Source organism: Meleagris gallopavo, chromosome 10, assembly GCF_905368555.1.
Source record: "Meleagris gallopavo chromosome 10, MGAL_WU_HG_1.1, whole genome shotgun sequence".
Taxonomy (NCBI): Eukaryota; Metazoa; Chordata; class Aves; order Galliformes; family Phasianidae; genus Meleagris; species Meleagris gallopavo.
Window position 1 is genome coordinate 12026486 of NC_139413.1, and position 20513 is coordinate 12046998.

At 41.3% G+C, this 20513-nt stretch overlaps 1 long non-coding RNA gene across 11 annotated transcripts in view; it reads left to right on the top strand.

Annotated features, from left to right (window-relative positions):
• LOC104912274 (uncharacterized) overlaps positions 1–20513 on the top strand; it is a 92638-nt gene that overhangs the window by 52474 nt on the left and 19651 nt on the right. For all 11 annotated transcript variants that reach the window (XR_014885344.1, XR_014885340.1, XR_014885345.1 and 8 more), the window contains one exon: positions 20057–20200. This is a non-coding gene — a long non-coding RNA (uncharacterized LOC104912274). The remainder of the gene's footprint in view (positions 1–20056; positions 20201–20513) is intronic.

The window sequence follows — 20513 nt, forward strand, 5'->3', positions numbered from 1 at the left end:
ATGTTTCATTAGAAGAAACAACAAATGTTTTGTTTATTGATCACTGACACTTCAAAATTCCTTTTGAGCAGTGAAGGAAATACAGTAACACGCTTTTTAGCAACGGTGCTTCCAGCCATCCTGACCCCGGGGCAGTGCACTGGAAGTGCATGTCTTCTCTGGGTTTCCTAGTTGTAGTGACTTCACCCCTGTAAGATGCAGCTGAGGTGGGATCAGAACTGGGTCATGTTACTCATTGTTTTGGTGATAACTTGCAAAGATGACAAATAGGAAAAGGAAATGGCTGTTTGCCCTCAAAACAGAATATGAGGTTATTAGCAGTGGATAAACACAATGTTTGCCTCCTGATTAAGGAAGATCTCGGAAGGTGGGATAGCTGCTTTCTAGAGCTGCTGACTTGTGTAAGAGAGAGCAGAGGCTGGGGCATATCCTGGGATCTTCTCCAGGCCCTGCTGGACTGACAGCATGGGTTGCTGGTTGATTTTTGCTTTTGTGGGATTTTTAACTTCTAAGGAAAGCACGTTATAAAATAATGATTTTGTAGATGAAGGCCTAGACAACCTAGAGCCTTTCAAAAAGATCCACAAACCCTCTGGGCCCATGTGTTGTATTTATCTTTTAAGGAACCTTGTCATTAGGCTCAAATTAAAAATGAGCTGCCAGTTTCTATTAATAATTAATGCTGAAATGTTAGCACTTTGAAAGACTGTTTCAAGTGCAACACATACCATTTAACGCTGAACAGTTTTATATTTACAGTAATTCCACCTTTCATCCCTTAATGTCAGCCTCTAAATCTTTAATGCTTTAATCACACTTCTTATTTTGATATCCCAAGTGAGCTGTCCTAACCTGTGTCCGCTCCCTTTCAATAAAGTACACATTTTATACTGGAAGGTTAGTCAGCAGCACTTGTTAATTATTAAGGAAAACAAAATGCTACCACTGGAAAATTGTTTGTTCCCAGCAGTATGTGTTACCTTTAATCTGTACTGACAAGAAGCAAGAGGAATCATAAAATAATCAGAGGAGCCAGGAGAGAGGATTGTTTGTGAAGAACATTACCCAGCAGAAATGTAGACAGCCTTGATTTGATTCCATAAATGAACCTAATTACTGGATAACGTATTGTTCTACGAAAGTAACATATCTGCACAATATGTAGTTAAAACAAGACATTGTGCGTTCAAAGGCAGATGACTTCTGCTTTCTGGTTTTGCTCTCTACAGCGTGTTCCTGAGCTGTGCTGATAGAGCTCTTTTCTACAGGAGTAATCCAACATGCAGCTGGGGTCTGGGTGCTGGTTTTTTGTTGTAGCTTTCCTGTTGTGAATGGGGAGAGTTTCACAGAGTTTTCTTTTTCTGTGCTTGGTTAACTAGCAAATATCTCAGACTATAAGAGAGTAAGTGCTTGGTGTTTTCTCAACTGCCAGGCAAGCAATGAATATTTGAAATGTGCGAAACAGCACTAAAACAGCTTCTTGCAAAGAAAAGGCCATTCTAAACCTGTAGTTATAAAACATTCCTCCAATTTGTTCAGATTTTCCTTGTCGTTTCAGAATGGCACCTTGAAGTGATATAGATATATAGACAGATCTATACTGATGACTACAAATACCAGCTTTGAGCAACCACATTAATGGCTTATAAAGGGATGTTGACCTATAAGTTAGTGTTTAATTACTGGGATCAGTAGATTGAAACTGCCTTAGATCTGGTTTATCCCCATACTTTAATGTATAGTTGTTATGAGTTTATTTTTTTGGACACACTTTATGGGACAGGTGCTTAGGACAGGCCTGCTATTCCTGTATTTCCACCGGTGTTGCCCTTTGGGGAATGCAGACAACACTTCATGATGAGACATTTCAGCTTGCCCCTTGCTGTGCAGGTATGGGAGGAATGGTGCTAGAGAGGGATGTGTAGTGGCCCCTGGGCCCCCATGTTGACCAAACACATAAGGCTGTCCTTGTGTGGGATGATCTCTCAATCGTGTGTGCCTATTAGCTAGAAATTATCCAGCTTGAATGCTAACATTCTTCTTTAATAATGAGTGTTACTTCTGTAGTGTTGTGTTTTGAAATGGGTATCGTAGAATTGCAGAATGGCTTGAGATGGAAGGGACGTTAAAGATCAGATAGGCCCAGGGCCCTATCCAGCCTGATTTTGAGCTCCTCCATGGCTGGGCTGCTTTTTATCAGGCTCCTGTTGTCTCTGGGCTCTCTTTCTAATTACGTGAACAGGAGATGAAGTCCTACTAAGTTGTCTCTGCCAAGAAAAAGAAATACTGCGCTGATACTTTCAATCCTTACTGCCTTGTTTAAAAAAAAAAAAAAAAAAAAAAAAAAAAAAGCTTTCAGAGTTTACTGAACCTCCACCTCGCACATCAAAAAAGAAATAGAAAAATTCCTGCTGCTATGTTATTATGCAAGCATCCAATTCTATCCTTCCATACTGTGGAGACATGCACGACACAGGAAAGTGTTAAAGAATATTTATAAGATGCTCAACAGGACAAAACAAATGGACATGTGTAGTGTATGTACATTGCTCATTACAAACGTGATTAGCGTGTATATAATAGACGTGTTGTTAAAGCACAGCAGGTTCCTCAAAGTTTACAAGTTTATTACGAATTGATTTATTCATGAAATGCTTTGTTTCTATGACAACTTTATTGGTTTGCCTGTGGTCTAAATACATATAGGCATGGCAGGAATTCCACAGTACAAAACAAATTACATGCTACTACCTGAATGGCATGATGCCTTTAGGGAGTGTACAGAAATAGTCCGCAATGAGGGCAGAAATCACCACAGACTGTGCTGGTGTGAGGAGGCTTGCTTAATAAGGAAAAATGCTTAAAGGTCCACCGCAGCTTCCATCTCTGCAATGAAACAGAAAGATAGAAATGAAGCAAGGGATCTGGTAGGAAAACATAAAAGAGATCCAAGCCCTCATTGCAGAAGTACAAGTGTATTCAAGAAAAGCCAGAGATCAAACACTCGTGCTCTCTCCCACAAATGTAGAACTTGAAAGAAGCTATTAATATTCACAACAGATCTAGAGTTACAAAAGAAATTGGAGAGCTATTGTTTAGTGAGAAATTAGCGTGAAGATATAGGGCCTCAGCTGATAAAAGAGCAGGGAGGCTCACTGGGACAACATAAAGTAGGATCAGAGAAAAAAGTCAATAAGTGGATCAAATGGTAAAAGGATGAATTCCTGAAACACAGGGAAAACAAGGCAGAAAGGGACTGGGAAGATGACAGTGAAATAGCGGAGGTCTGAGACAATTAACAGGGAGATAACTTTTTAAATAATAGAAAATGCAACATCATGTACAGCAGAGCTTGTTTGTGCCTTCATGACATTTGGGTATCTGTCCAAAATAATATCCTAAACCATGGTAAAACAATGATGCTTTGGCTGCTTCTGTCCTGTGATAATGTTCTTTGAGAAATGACAAACAAGAACAGGATTTGGTGAAGTAGCCTCCTCCATTGCTTGCTGTCTGCTTTTTAAAGACAAATATCAGAAGCAGCAGCAGAAAGCACACTTGTATTACAAAAGCAAGTTTCCTGGCAGTTTGTTTTTAATCTAAACAATGCTGTTTGACATTCTGGATCCTTTATAGAATCAATGAGAATTTCAAAGGAAGGAAGGGCCACTAATTATCTACTGCCTCCCATGAAAGCCAACATGAAAACACCTAAAATTAAAGCAAACCAGGGCAAATGCAAATCCTTGCTTAGTAACCACAGGTTCCCCTACCATTCTCCTGCCTCTGAAGCACCTGTATTGTGATGGATGTTAAAAACTGTTTCTGCACCTACTTGTTTCAGACCAGGTTTGTGGCTTGTTGGTGGAGATAATCACTTTGTTAGGTATCCCTCATCCAGATACTGCTGGTTTCATCTCTTATCATCATGGTGTGCAGAGCTTGGGGGTAGGTCATGCCACCCTGTAGCCCTGCATGTGCCTTGCCTCCCTTAGGGTGAAGAACAGCCAGACTGTGAAGTTATCAGAGTTCAGCCATTTGGATTTGGCACAATAATGAATTCCAGATAGTGCTTTAGTTTAAAAAAAAAAAAAAAAAAAAAAAAAGCCCTTCTTATTACCTTTATTAGCTAGGCAGATTCATCACCTGCTTTGAAAGGTGACTGGACTGACACAGACAGGATCTGCAAGAGAACCTGGGCCCAGAAAGTGTGAGGAGAAGGGGGCAGCAGGATGTGCCATGCACGTGGCTCTTTGCTGCTGCTCTGTGAGTGCCTGAGCCATCTGACTAATTTGATGTGCAAGTGTTAATAAAAAATTTCTCCAATTAGTGCTCACTCTATTATTCCTAACTTGTGTTCTGAGCCAGTCCCTTCCATGCTCCTAATTGCCTGTGCTGCACTAAGTGAGGTTGCCTTCCATGTTTTTATGAGCTGTGGTCTCCTGCAAGAGGAAAGAATAACCTGCATCTGCCTTGATGATTGATCTGAAATGGTTGTGTTAGTACAGCTGGTCAAAGCACATATTTACAACCTACTGAATAGTTGCAGAGATGGGCGCTACTGAGAGAGGCAATGGCCTCTTCAGATTGGTGAGTCTTTCCCTTCTGTACTGTGCTTGCATCAGAGCTACTTGAAGCTCTGGTAAGTTTGTTCAGCGTGCCATTGAAAACAATTCTAGTTGTACTGCATCAACCCAGCTCCTACCTTCTGGTGCACCTATTTTAGTAGAAGGGTGGCCTTTGAAATACTGACTTTGCGGAAGATTTATGAAGAATTTTCGGAAATCCCTCTTTCTTCACTCTTGTAAATGCTTGTAGAGACCTTTTGAGCATTATCTAAAATGCACAGGAAATTGTCATAGTTTTTTCCCCATAATGAATCACAATATTTAATTATTTAATGATGGCTATAAAATGAGTATAACAAAGGAAAAACTGTTCTGAACTTTCTTGACACTACTTGGCAAATACTTGCTCTTTATCTGACACACCATCATTTACTCCCTCAGCCCTTAGAGAACAGCAGGATAGCTGAACTATCAATATATTAGAAGAAAAATCATAAACAAGGAAATTTTGACATTTGGAAACTAATGGTGAAGTTTGCCTGCACTGTGTCCTGAATACTCAATGAAAAGTCTAGAGGGAAGAACTTTAATGCGCCTTTTAAAATCTCTGCACTTCAGTCATGGGCTGTATGATCATCTCTGTGCATGCATAGTGTATGTATAGATGTGTGCATGCTGCCATATATGAACTGATGTGACAGGTTTACTCAGCACTTCACATGTATTCATCTGCTTAATAAAACTGCCTCTGCATAGCTTTGTTGGACTTGTGTATGTGCATGTGTGTGCATATACATGCATGCAGAGAGGTTCTGAGCAGATACTCTTTTTCATTAAGCAAGTGACATTTTCATGCTGGTGCAGCATCTATCTATCTTCTTTCTGGCAAAGCTGTGTGCCTTTCAGTCAGCATCTGACTAAAGATCAATGAGAGAGAGCTTTTTGAAGGTGCTTTCAGGTCCTGCGGCAAGGGAGATGATCAGAAAGCTGCCATAAGCTTCAGACCCACTTGACAAATGAGGAACTATTTTGGCGCTCTGTAAACTGCTGTCACATCAGTTAGAAACACTAATTAGAACTACTTTGCTATTGAAAGTGTCCAGTGCATTAAATATCACTTCTGCTTATTGCAATTATCTTATCCATTGACTTACACTTCATACCACAAGACTATCAAAGATGGAAATGTGTAAGGGATGGCTTAATAATTTATGAGGGAAATTAGAACTGAGTGGCAAATAGCTTTTGCCTGCTACCCTTTGACCTTTCATTCCTGGTAGAGCATGAAGCTCACGTGTGAAATGTGCTTGCCTTCAGTTTTGTATTGCTGGGGAAGCAGACAGTGCGAGATGCCTGAGTAGCAAACATATGATTGTCATCTTTTTCTCAGAGTGCTGTAGAGGTAAAGCACTTCAGAGAAGTGGTGGGACACAGTGATCTGCAACCAACAGCATGAGAGCTGTTCTGTACTGTACTGTTCTTCAGAACAGTTCTTGTTATTAGATAGAAGCAGCGTGATTTTGTTAAATAATCTATACCGTGTGAGATTTAGAATAAGTGATGATTGTTTTTAATGATCTTTCCATTCTTCACAGGGCGAATTTGTAGAGGATAAAAACTAGTTTAAAAAAAAATAAAGATTTTCTTTTGTAAAGACAACTTCATATTTTTATTTTAAAGTTTTATTGTAATATTTATACATGACTTAGGAATGTGAAAAAGGAAGTTAGGAGCTTTCCACACTGTAAAAGACAGAAAGATGGCCCTGCCACTTAGGATACTATGATTTCATATTGTGCATGGATATTTTTAACTGAGAGGAAAGAAGAAATTATCACTCTAAATACCTTGCTTGCAATCTAAAGTCATGAGGCTCAATTCCTTGCCCTGCTGTTGTGACCTTGAACCAGGCACTTTTTTCTGTTCAGGTTTCTACTGATGATGTTAGAGCCTGTTTAATTACCAGGGTGTTATGGAGGATCAGGTCTTGTTGCTTTAAATAGAAGACAATGTTCTTACCACCACTTGTCCTTCTGAAGAGCTGGAATTCAGCGCATACGGCTGATTTCTTCAACTCTTCAAGTGATTTCTTTTGTTCTTGAAATTCTGTATATAGGCCAGCTTAAAAACTGTGTTCTGTTACTCAAACATTAATGAGATGGAGCTGCAATGCATATTTTTTCTAAGTGTTAATTTAAAGCAGCAGACAGAAAACATAAAGCAGCAATGGGGCAGTTTCATCTAACAGCTCTTAGCAGGAATAATCTTTGGAGATCTGATTCAGAAACTATGAAGCTCATCCTGTTTTCAGATGCATTTGTATGCATTCAGTGATCGCAGAATATTCTTTCTCTGCCTGAAATCCTACATCTCACTACACTGGTCCATACAGAAATACTTGTAGAAAAAGTCATGACAATTTCTTCTTCATGAGAATCTCTAAGTGATGGCGAGATAAAATACTAACAAAGGCATAAATATACATACACTCATAGAAATGCAAGTATAAAATTATAATATGAAATGGTTTGGTTCTTTACTCTGAATATATTTACAACTTTGGTTTTGTTTTTCAAGGAAGAAAAGTTTCTGAAAGAGCAAAGTGTAATAGCAGGGTCTCAAACCACACAGTGTGAGCCTAACCCCAGCCCACAAAAACAGCCAGCCAAACCCCAGTCCTTGGCTGTCCCCTCCGGTTTTGATGCCCATTAGTGGGAGAAGGGAGGAATGTGCTTTTGTAAGCTTTAAGTGGATACATTGAAAAACCACTTTGCTTCTCCAGAAATTCACTGCAACGTTGAGAATTTCCAACTGTTCTGGAAATTACAACCATTCTCCCTCTAAAGGAGCTATGAAAAGTTGTCAAGGTCCAGCCATGCCTCCTCTGCCATCCCTATGAGATCAGTAATAGAACCACTGGAGCCAAGGGCCCTGCCTGGGCAGGAGGCATTGAAGCTGTACAGCTCAGCTTGGGGCTTTGATTTCCTTCACTCTGGTTGTCTCAAGCCTTCTTTTAACTCTGTTGACCTTAAACCAAAGCAAAAAAGAGGATGACTTTTAAGCAACATGAAATTTAACTTGGAATATCTGTTTCCACAGCAGCCAATTGAGAGGTAAGAAGGTAGCTTTACCAAGTAGCTCATAATCACTGGGATTTACAGAAGCTGGAAATGAGCAGGAAAGCAGGGCTGCCAGAACCCAGGTGTGGTGCAACAGTCTTACAAATATCCGCACTAAGAACTAAGTATTCCTAGCATAATTTGCATTGCTCATACAACTTTGAAAATCCTCCTGGTTTGATGTTTGTGTCAAATTTCACCCTGTATTAGTCAAATTCTGCATCGTATTTAGTGTCGGTTTTGATAGCCTTCTGCTTGAAATAGCGTGTCACTATCTCTTCTATTGCTGGCACATTTCAGCAGGGAGTTACTTCTACATTGACTGTTTCCCATCAGGTTTCATGTTCCTTTAAAATCAACTATTAAGGAAAAAAACATGTATTAGTTTGATTTCTGATTTCACGTAAAGTTGCAGAGACAATCCCTGCTTAAAAAAAAAAACAACAAACAACTCTTCAGATGGCCCATGCTGTATGGCATACATAGCAATGTTTATTGTTCTGATAGTATTTTAGCAGCCAGCACGAATGGCTCATGCAGTTGTCTTGGGAGGCAAAGGCAGTTTCCGAAGTCAGAATTCAGCTAGGTTAAGTCATTGTGAGTTCTGAAATAGTGGGGCAGCTGAATGCTTTGTGACAGCATTTACAACCTTTGGAACATACTTACAAGTGGATTGAGCCACTTGTCTTTTGTACGTGGAAAAAATCCAGTACATATTTTTAAATAGAATTTGAAAATAAATACAGGGTATATAAAAATACTCAATAAGCAGCTGAGTATGAGAAAAATATAAGAAAAATTGCTACTGCATAAAGATATATGGTTGCAACAATGGACTGATATCCAATAACTTACTGTGACTAAATTCTAAAACACAGATGACTGCAAAGTGTTTCCAAAACCATTCTTTTCTAGCTGACATGAGGTTGGATTATGTGAACTGACTCACTGTTCAAATGGAGCTACTGAGATTGGTGCAGTATTGGTTCAGACAATCCTTGACCTTAGCGATATCTTTCCGTTACAGAGGAAACTGGCTTTTAGGCTAAAATTCTCCATCTTTTTCTGCATCTCTACTATTGGACAATACTGAAAACAAAAAGGTTAGGTAGAGCAAAGCATGAGTTAATGCCAGCAAAGTCGTTGAGCAGCTTCTTGACTACTTGCTTCAGTGAAATAGTGCTAGAATTCTCCAGAAGAAAAATCCAGTGGTACTGAGATATCAGGTAGTCATTTCAAATCAAATTTTCACCCAAGCCTCTCTATGTGTGAGCGTACGCTTGTATGTATGTAAAAATCTCAAAGCTATCTGTTTTATTTCATTGTGATATGTTTTTTTTTTGTTTTTTTGTTTTTGTTTTTGTTTTTGTGTTTTTTTTTTGTTTGTTTGTTTTTTGTTTTTTTTTGTATTAATGACACTGAGGTGAAGCTGTAGATGTAGAATGTCTCCCACACACATTTTTCTTCAGGGTAGGCACAGGGTTCCTGTGAAATAACATCAGGCTTGTGTCTGTACAATAAATTGAGTGCAGCAGCATCTGGGTTAGCCTAGTGCCTGTAAGCTCCCTGCAGTTGAGCAAGGAGCAGCCCGGTAGCACAGGCACTGGTACTGCACATCGTGTATGGGACACAGGTGATGTTCAAGCTGGTCCTTGCTGATGGCTGCAACAGTGTCATGCTACGAGATGAGACAACACAACTACTGCAGATGTGGGCTTGTCTTCCTGTGCACAGTCATGTATTCATTTTGCCAAGCAGTCCTAGTGAGCAGAGAGCCTCCAGTCAATCTCATTCATGCAAGAAGGACTGTGCTCAAGCCTAAAATAGGAGTTTAGTTACCTTGGCTCTTTTTGTAGAGTCAGTCAAGAGATGCAGTTTGAAGCAGGTAAGGAACGAAACTTCTCATTACATGTTAGTCTCCCCAGAGAGCATTTCTGTAAGTGTCTGACAGCACTGTGATCATCCTCTCCTCCCATCTGCATCTGTTGGAAGCACCATTGATCCTACCATCACCTGTGTCCTGTGCATAAGGCAGAACAGTGCTGCTGCCAACACAAGAGGCAGAAAGGGTGATGTGGAACAGGTCTGTCTGGGCAGCAGTCTGGACTGGTTCTGCAAGAGCCTGCAGGGCTGGCAGGTTTGAGAGCAGGAAGGCTTCTGGTCCCTGAACTCTGATGGAGAGAGTGAGCATGTTTGTATGTTCTGTACAAGAACTGAACACAAGGCATGTTGTAGAGCAGGAGAAAGGAGGAATCAGGTGCCTGGTATACATTGGATTATTGTGAGATCTGGGTGTTCCAGATTTCTCTGGGCATCTCAAAATGGCTTTGCCTGGAATTCATTGGAGACAAAGAGCAGATTTCTTTTCAGGAAAACTATCAACAAGCACTCAGACTGCCTTCAGGTCTGAAAATAACAAATGAGCAACACAGAAGACTGCTGATCAGTCTTATATTAAATTAGAAGTCACAATTTTTTTAGAAGAATCTTATCCCTAGGCCTGTCTATGGTCCAGACAGTGTACATACCTTGTCAGGCTGTCACTCAGCAGGTTCCAAACAGCTCTCCATCTCTAGACATTAAGCAGGTAGTCTGGCACTGGCCCAATAGGTTGCAGCATGATGCTGCAGCTGCTCAACAGTACTTGATCATCAATAATTTTCTGGCTTTTTATCAGCTATTTCAAATCCCAAGCTGCAAATCAGTTGCTTCCTTTTTAGTTATATGGAAGCAAAACAAGATGCACCTGAATGCTTTTACAATTTCTTGTAATACTATTTACTAGTGAGAACATCCAACCAGCCAACCTCCATCCTTCCTCCATTGGCTCTAGTGCTCCTTTCTTACTCCTCTGTATGCAAACACTATCTGTTGTATAACTGAGCATAAGCCAGATAAAAGCAAAATCTGATGTATTAACAATGAAAATGTTCTGAATAAAAGCGTGGATAACTGTGGGATTTTTCCTACGATTGTGCTTTTTCAATATGATTAAGAGCCTCAGAACTTGTTTCTGAAAGATTTATTTTTCTGATCAAAGTGAACATCCAGTTCTTCTCTGTCCATCTGTAAGCAGATTGAAGAATGATCTCCTTTCATGTATTGTCTTTTCTAGGCAATAGGTTTCACTAAATTCAATTGGGGAAAGGGCAATCGGCTGTGCCTTGTGGCTGGTCTTCAGTAGTCTCTTCAGTGCTGTTGAAACAAGGCGCAGAGAGAGTTACTGGGAGTGTGTGGTCATGGAAAGAAACCCCCAGGCATGGAGCTCCTATGATAGAGGGCTGCTGTGGGCATCCTGCGTGGAGCCAGTAATGTTGAATGAATTAGGTGTGAAAAGTCTATATTTTTTCCTTTTGCATATTAATATCATGTTCCAAGAATGCTGAGAGTGGCAGCCACAGTATAAGAAATGAGTATGCTGTGGGTGCACAGAAATGTCTTGCACATGGAAGCGATACTTTCTCCACATATCTCAAGACAATGTCACTGGACTGTTAGTATATCATACAGCGGGTGTACCCGTACCCCGAAAACGTAATGGCCGCGTCCTACTGACATCTGTAACTCCAGTCAAAGTACAGTCAGGCAACACAGTTTAAGTGTATTCTTTTCTAGCAGGAAAATAAAAAGAAAAGAAAAAAAAAATCCTGTAAAATCTTCGCAATCACTCTTAGACAGGTCAAGACAGTGTAACATAGTAGTGCATAGATCATATGAGTCATGTTGAAGCTGAATCTATACTGATGGAGAGATGCTTTCATTTCAGCAAGTTCTTGAAGCACCTTATTGCCTATGAGCTAGATTATTTTTTCATAAATTGAGGACAACAAATAAGATGAGTTTAGCCCCTGCCTTTGTTGCTGAGTGTGGCAAGCTGATCTGTGAGTAATGGAGCAAACACACCTATCAGTTCCAGAGCCTCCACGAAATTTTCTATTGTTTGGGGAACGAATCAGTCCATTCTCTGCATGAAAGGGAAAGTCACGCTTAGGAACCTGATTTGTCGCAATGATCTTTAATGCATTCCACTGCTAGCGATATTCTTGCTGATATTGGGGTCCTTTGTGCACTTTGTATCAGTTTTACTTTCTTGTCAGGAAATTGGAACACCTATATGTGTAAGGAAGTCAATCTTTGATTCCTTCTAGCTCAGAAGTGTGCCTGTTAACATGCTTCAGATCACAGACAGCACTGATAGTGGCACAGAACCAAGTTATGAAAAGTTTGCTACTTTTTTTAACCTATCTTCTGATTGCAGTATGAAATTTCCTGTTAAAATTAACTCAGTTGCACAGGGCATGAAGGGCCTTTTGGGAGCTCTGAGCAATATTTGGAAGGGCATAGCTTTCACCATGTTCACGTGCTGGCTAGGTCAGAGCTGGTTAGAGACTTCTTCCATGTTAAGAAAGGATTAATAGAAATCCCTGACTTGTGAGATCGGGTACTATCCTGAATGCCGGTTCTTCCCCAAGAACTTGTTTTTGTGGGGAATTCCCTCCTGAACCATGTCATTGCAAACTAAACAGTATGCACCGGTATCAACAAACCTTTAATGAAAAGGAAAAAAAGGAGACAGAAAAGAAAAAATAAAGGAGAGGAGAGAAAGGGAATGAAGAGGAGATTAAGTTTATCCAAAAAGGCAGCTCTACCTTCAAGGATGAGGAAGTGAAGAATGCTGGAATTTCCCTTCCAGTGGTGAAGGGAGGGTTTTTTCTTCTATTAAAAGGCATATATTACATATGTAAAAGGCCATACATCTTTGTCAGGTAATATTGTAGCTGCTGGACAGGCAGTGATCAAGAGCTCATTTTTTCAAATGCCTCAGGCCCTTGAAAAGGGCGTAGGGGAGAGGCTAGCTGCCTGTCCTTTCTCATATGCCATGGGGAGACAGATACCCACTTCTGGACTGAGACAGTAAGGAAAAGGTGGATAAGCCATGTTCTTCTATCTTGCAACATGGATTGAGATCCTATGCCAGTGAGGCTGTGCTTGTATAGGATCAAACTCATAATTTAAATTCTTCCTTGCTATATTTGAGATCTTCGGTGTTTGCAGCATTGTGCCCCCGAACTGGAACAGATCCACCTGGTGGGACACCTGCACCTCTCCTGAGCTGTCCCATACTGCACCTTCTACACAGTGCTGAGCTGGCCATTTCAGAGCTGGAGCTCCTCCAGCAGGAAGATGCTGCTGCTAGAGAAGGGGTTAATTCCGCTCTCTGATTTTTCTTGTTTTACTCTTTTCATTTTCCCTTACTCCTCAGAGAGAAACATGAGCTCAGATTTACAGAGCGTTAGGGCTAGACCAGGTTCCTCTTCAGGGAAAGCCTGAAATGCCAAGCAAGGATTTTACTCCTTTTGTCTGCTTTTCTGCAGAAGTTGCTTGTTAAAAGCAGAGGCTAAGATTCAGTTGCAGATCTGTGAGATATAGAAATCACCTTTAAAGCATGGCTTTGGGTCCTGAATTACTCCAGAGTCTGCGATGAAACTCAGATTTAGATGGGCCTAATGAGCTCTGCCCAGAAATGTGACATGCAGAAGATTTCAGGGCTATACCTGGGCTAAATTAACTCCTGGTGGTTTCCAGTGACAACATTTCCAAAGCTCAGCCTGTGGGGGTGGTTTTTCAGGGGTCGTTTGACAGCATCTCACCACAGAGAAGAGCACTATTGAACTCCCCAGAAAAGCTATGAAATTTCATACACTGGATGTAACCCCAGGGGACTAATCCAGCCCCAACCACTGTCGCTCTTAGATTTGTGTTTCATTCAAGAAGTCATGAAGCAATCTATTTTGCCAGAAAAAAAAAATCATTATTTTATCATCATCCTGAGTACTTTCCATGAGAACAAAATTTATCAAAAAATGCCTGAGATATTTGTGAAAGATATCAATTGCACAAAGAAGCCTCACATTGATTGGGAACTCGGCCTCTCTTCAGATTTTTCTGCTTGTCATTTTTACTTAAATACAAATATTAATGAAGACCTAAATGTGCCCTTTTCTGCTGCCTTTTATTTTATTTTCCTAAAGGCTGCTCGTAATCCTACAGCTTTTTTTTTTTTTTTTTTCCTGCTTTAAAAGGTTCTTGCTTCTTGTTGCTGTCAGGATAATGCTGCATCATTCCACCTAACTACCAATAAATAGGAATGTGGAGCCATGATTTCTATTCGAAGGCATGCAGCCTCCTTTGTACTGTTTCTGTATGCCCAAATATATCTTCCAACTTGTAGCTGTAGTACAACATCTGAATTAAATCATGACTTATTCTTTCTATTAAAGCCGTGTTGTCCCTGCCATTATCCCCTTTTCCTGTAAATGAGTACAATGAAAAATTGATTTTAGCTGTATTGGGCTGCAGCAAAATAACAAAAGATGATTGTTACATTATCAAAGTCCTCTCTGCTTCCACAATATAGGAATTGAAAACACCTGTCTTTATCTTCTCAATCAATACTGCACCTGAGTCCCATTTTCCTGGAAAAAAAGGTATCCACTGTATGTTATTTAGATTTAACAAATGCATTATTCAGGCAGTCTTCATTTATTTTGATTACCTGAGATTGCTCTGCCATCCCTGTGAGTTATATGAAGCCTAATATTAAATGCCACACTAGACTAGTATGTCACTAACAATATCAGGTGACTTCTCTTACGTGAAGAAGTGTGACAGCGGAACAAGTGCACTTCTTAAAATATATGTGGAAAAGTTGTGTTCACAGGGACAATTCATTGCACGCTGTTCTTACTAAAAGCAGGGTAGAGGGCTCTGGCTAATGGCTGCAGCAGCAGAATGGCCTAATTGGAGGCATGCTTGGGGAGAGCAGCCATGGACACTGGCATCTGCATTCCAGAAAAGAGGAGCCAGTGCTGGGTGCCTAAAGGTGTCAATGGAGCTTTGCAGCCACGCTTTTTAACGTTTTTAACAGGCAAAGCATAAGGCAGCTAATTTACTGCATGTCTCAATAGCAGTCTAGAATGATCAGGCATCGAGTAAGAACAGAGGGATCAGAAAGGAGCTCTAGAGACACGGCCATCGTTTCAACATGTGCATTTGCATATTCCATCTAATGCCTGAAGTCAGATGCCTAAAATTAGTAGATTTATTTGGATGTGTGGAAATAATTGTAATTTGTTTCATAGCAATCAATTTGTGATGCTTTGATTTCCCTTTCTGCAGAATTAAATTATTAAGGGGCAAATAGGATTTTCAAGACACTTTTTATCATTCCCTCTGCTTAAAGTTTTGTAAAGTTTGACATGCTTCAACCATGAGTAATAAATATTAAAAAAACAACAACAATGATTCAGTGAAAACCAAATTAAGCATGAGAAGTGCAAAGAGATGAGGAACAACAGGACCGTACCTTGCTAGGGAATGGCCACCACAGTGGTTCTTTGCACCGTTCCTAGGTGGAAGAACAAGAAATCAAACAAGACATGGAAAGTGAGCTGACCATGAGTAGAGGCTTCAGTTTGGGTTTTGGCAAGCATCAGGGTGGTTGCTTTCCTAGGGGAAACATGCTTTGTCCATCCTTCCCCCCCTTTGCATGCTTCCCTTGCAGGGGTGCATCTGGGCACAGCCCCACTGCTGGTTCCCCTCCTGCAGGGTGGCATGAGGAGACTGTGTGCACCTGTATGTGGCCCGGGATGCTGCGTTTCCAGGGCCTTGGTGCAGCTGTGCTTCACTGTAAGCGCAGTTTGCATGTGAGCTAAAAATGGGGCTGGCAATGGGATTCTGGCTTTCATTAAGGAATTTGTACCTATTTAAGAAATATATGCAGGAGCATGGTGCTGATTATTTTAAGATCCTATGCAAGTGTATTGATTTGTGGTAGGAAAAGCTTGCTGTGATGTGTAAATTAAGGCACTTAAATTGTCCTGCATGGCAACTGAAGCACCAGATTTGTTTGCTGAATGAGTTAATGCCCCATTGTGGGTTTGTAGCTGATCCTTGAAGTTGAGTATTAAGAAAAGTTTCTTCTCAGAAGGAATAGCGAGGTGCCTGGCATAGACTGCCCAAGGAGGTGATGGTGTCACCATCCCTACAGATGTTCAAGAACTGTGTAGATGTGGCACTGAGAAACATGGTTAGTGGACATGGTGGGATGGGTTGAGGTTGGGCTGGATGATCTTAGTGATCTTCTCAAAACTGAATGATTCTTTGATGGGACACCCTCATGTGCCTGGGCTGGCTGCTGGCTGTTGCTATGCCAGAGAGCCCTGCCATGTTCCAGCTGCCCCACCATGCTGGCAGTGACCCTCTCTTGACTGCAGAATGTGTGTGGCCTCAGGCAGTGCTCATCTCCATCCAGGGCAATGGAGGCTGAGCCAAGCCATGCCATGGATCCTGTAGAATCTTAACAAATACACTGAGTTACTGCTCTGCTGGGTGCACTTAGGGAAATATGGGTCAGGTGCAACTGAAGAATAGATGGACCCTAATTTTTGTAATGCATGTCCTTGCACGTGCACGCCAGGAGGCTGCTTTAGGGATAAACCTAGGGATTTATTAACATACAAATCCAGAAGTTAGATGTACCAGTTCTTTGGCAAACACACACATGCAGGCACCATGCTTATTGCACAGCTGGGTGATTACTGCCTTGGGAGCCTTTGGGAACATGGCTGGGCTGGTGGATGCCCACAGCCATGGGGGCTGGAGGTAGTGCAGGGGGCTCCTGAGCGGGGCAGTGAGTGCTGCTCCTGCAGCTGCTTCAGTAAAGCAAGAAGTCAAGAGGAGAACTTTCTCTGGTGGATTGGTTTTTTCCCTTAAGTCACATCTGATACTTAAATCATCATGGATGCATTCAGTGAGTTGTTCTCAAATCCACAGTGCAACAGGAACCGTTCAATAATTGAGGGAATATTTAATGCAGGAACAACACACGTATCATCCATCAGGGCAAACCACCTGACTTTTGAAAGCTCCCATACAATTCATGAAGTATTTGCCCATTTAGAAAAAGGCCATCTTTTAGGAAAGCTGATAGCTGGAGAGCTGTGCGATAGCAGAAGCAGTGGCTTGGAAATGTAACTCTGTCAGAGTGGGCAGTGCTGCAGCCTTTAAGGGGAGATACATTCTTCTAAAAGTTCCAGATAAAACTGGGGGAAAAAATTAATTAAGTTAAATGCAAATGCTAAAATGCATGTTTTAGTTCTCACATTTTACAAATTTAAGAAGTGCTGAATTTTACTGACAGTTTTCTTGGCAGCAAGTGGATTCTGAAGATGCACATGCAAATATTTGTCAAAACTGAATTTTCAATTTTGCATGCATAAGGATTACTCCAGAAGTGCCGGCATCCTCAGCTGCTCACAGAAGAAAACTTGTGTCATGTGGCACATCTGGCCAATCACAGCGAGACAGTGCATCTTTAATGATTAATACATAGAGTTAAAGAAAATATATAGTGAAAAGAATGTTGCTGAATATATTTGAATAACAAATAAATCCAAAATGGCGTGAGTGACTTTTATATATATATATATGTATGCATATATATATATATATATATATATATATATATATGTATGTATGTATTCCTTGTTCAAAGAGAGGCAAAATTCATCAAATAGATTATTCATTTTGAATTATTTCTTCAGTTCTGTTTTTACAAGCGGTGGTGGGATACCTGTGACTGGAGCTAGTTCCAAGGCTCTTGTACTGTATGCCGTGTGCTGCTAGTGGCCATTGCTTCTCTCTGCCTCTGCTTCACACCAAGGCACTGCATTTACTGCGATGATGCATCTTCTGTGTGCAGGAGTTGCTAAAAGCAATTAGATCTTGAGTAGTGTGCACTGAAAGTCCTAACGTGCTCGTTGACCAAAAGGGAGCTGAAATGTAATGTTGCCCATTTCTACTAAATCATTACAACACAAATAGAGCTCCTCTGCTTTGGCCTCCGTGCAGAATTAGATTCAGGTTAGAGTGCATCCGCACACTTACACTGAGAAGCACTCAGCTCAGGAGCCTAATTGCACCCCAGATATCTACACCCTATTTAGATGGAACATTTAATGGCTCTACTACCACAAGTCTGTTAGGCTTTATTCCATTTATTTTCATTAGAAAAACTAACCGTTGTGTTCTCTGAGATAAATACAGTAATTAAAATATAATTCCTCTTTCTTTGATGGCCACACGACATATGATGCATGTTCTCAGTCTAGTCTTGAGCTCACAGGGCTTCACTGAGCTTCATGAGTAGCCCCAATGGGGCCAGGCGGGCTCAGAGGACATGGGGCAACAGCCAGGCATTATGGCAGTGCCCGTGGGGCAAGAGGACGCAAAGCATTGATCCCCCTGCTCCAAGGCGTGAGCGCTGAGAAGCACGTGCCAGTCCTGTGCTGCCCAGCTCTGCCAGGAGTATGCTGCGGTCAGCTCAGTTCAGAACAGCCACCAGATGAGGCAAATATCATTGCCAAGGCTGACTGTTTGAAATGCAAAGACACACAAATGTAAGTGGCACTGTCAGCTCCCGAAAAATCACATTTTCTGCAGTCTGCAATCCTCATTCTGTTCCATATGTGGAGGGATTTGTATGAAATGTTCCAGGCAGAAAGTGAAAAACTCTGTGGTGTACTGGCACGATAATGCTATCTTGCATGAATGCAGTGCTTTCCACTTAAAGTGACTTGCATAAGTGGAAATATTATCCCCATTTTGCTGATGAAGAAACTGAAGCCCAGCATTTCCTTTGAGTCACATCCAGTGAGCGGGGACGAAGCCAAGAAGGAATGTGCTGATACGCAGGATTTCCCATCGTCACCAGACAGGTTGTCTCCATCCAGAACACTTCATTCTGACTTTATAGTCTTCTTCTCCCTGATTAAAGCAACATCATTCTGGCCATTTAATTTCTATAGGGTAGAAAGATAGATCATCTGCATTTGCTCCAATTCGCTCACCAAAGCATCTCTGAACATCCTTAATGTGCTGGGAGAATTTTCAAGCTTTACCTGCAGTAATTGGGCACAGCTGGAAGAGGTCATGCCCAAAATTAACTGATGCAACTGGTGTTGGCACTGAGTCTATTTGTGCACAAGTCTACCATATATGGAAGCTAGCAAAGCGCAGACTTGTGTTGTCTGTAAGGAACCATTGTTACTTTGGTGAGAATTATTAACAATTCAGCAAAATGATGTGAGACATAATTATGTGAGTAATTGATCTATGCATATTAAGAAAGATCACAATTCACAGGTCATTATGGAGCATTATTGGGGCATTCGAGTGTATCAGTAGAATGGTTTATTTCTTCACATGGATGCTAAAGAAGACTTAGAATGTTGCCATGTGCAGAAAGCTGCTTGTGCCAGTAAATTATATTTACATCTGCTGCATATGGATAGACGGGATACAGGCCAAGTATGTGATGGTGGGAAGCAGCTTGCTGCTTCTGTTTTGGGAAAGTTCATCACGGTTGAAATTTTGGAGAAATGCGATTCTGAATCAGAGAGAGAGCAGTAGATGAGCTCAAAACTTCAGCTGCTCCAAAAACTCCATTGAGAATAACATACTATCTCACGTGTCTTGTCTTTCTATCAAGTTTTGAGGACGTTTTCTGGTTGCTGATAGGAGTGGAGAAGAAGAGGGAGGAGATCTTGCACTGAAACAGAGAAAAACATCCATAACCCATTCACTCAGGGTTTTCATCTCTGGAAAATGGAGAACGTTGAGCAGGTCCTTCTTTGAAGTTGCAGTGCCAATAGTTTGTTGATTTTCAGTTCTTAAATGTGGAGAGCTGTCTAAAATGGTATTGGGTGCTTTCAGATTCGACTGCTACATGAAAGAACTGTGTTGATCTGACCGTACTGTGCATCTCTATCCCTGCATCTCTCTCCCTGCTTGCTGTGAGTGGGAGAACTGCTCAGGCCCAGGGGTGTGTTAACATGCTGCTCAGCATTGCTGCTCCTACTGGTGTCATGCACAGTGGGCACATGTAGCCTCAGGGCAGCATGGTTGCTATGCCTGCATGCCAGCACTGTGCATGCCTCCTTGCAAAGCCATGCACACTTACCTATCCCTCATTTCTGCTCCGCAGGAGGGCTCTGACTCCCACGTGGAGCACTCCACAAGGATGTCACCATGAGCCCTTGCTTCTCCAGGTGTGCCCTTGGGTTCCCCCAAAACACACTCTAGTCTTTCCACAGCTGTTCCCCTTTAATCTGTGTGCTGCTGCAAGCACAGCAGCTCTGCCTGGTAGAGCACAAACAGTGAAGATCATGCAAATCCGAAGTATTGTTTTCCTGGCAGTCTATGGGCAAACCACATATTTAGGGGCTATTTCATTAAAGACTGATTGCGCACAAGAGAGAGAAAGGAATGGTCTCCACTATCTCACAATCACCATTTTTGCTCTTTCAGGTGCATGCCAGAAGAAATCCCAGCTGCAGAGGTTGTTGATGGCATTTGGGCAGCCCCACAAAGCTGCAAACAGTTGGTATGTGACTTAAACTCAGTGACTCCTGTGAAGTGTAACCCCAGCAAGCTCCACAGTGATTTGTAGAGGTAAATACATATTTCACGAGTAAGATGCAAATATGCCTGGTGTAGTCCCCCAAAGTGCACGCTCCTGCTGTTGTCACTTGTTTGTGTCTATCCAATTTTGAATTATGTTTGCCTCTCAAATTTAATAATTTTGACAAGTTAATTTCAGCCTGTTCCTGACAAGGAAAGTAGCTATGAGGAATAATAAAAAAAAGAGGAGTGAAATGCTCCGACAAGGTAATAGCATGATATTGTATGGCAAGCTACTTACATTTTGAGACTACTGAAAATGTTAATATCAAAGTGCATCTTGTTTGCCCGAAAAAAGATGCAT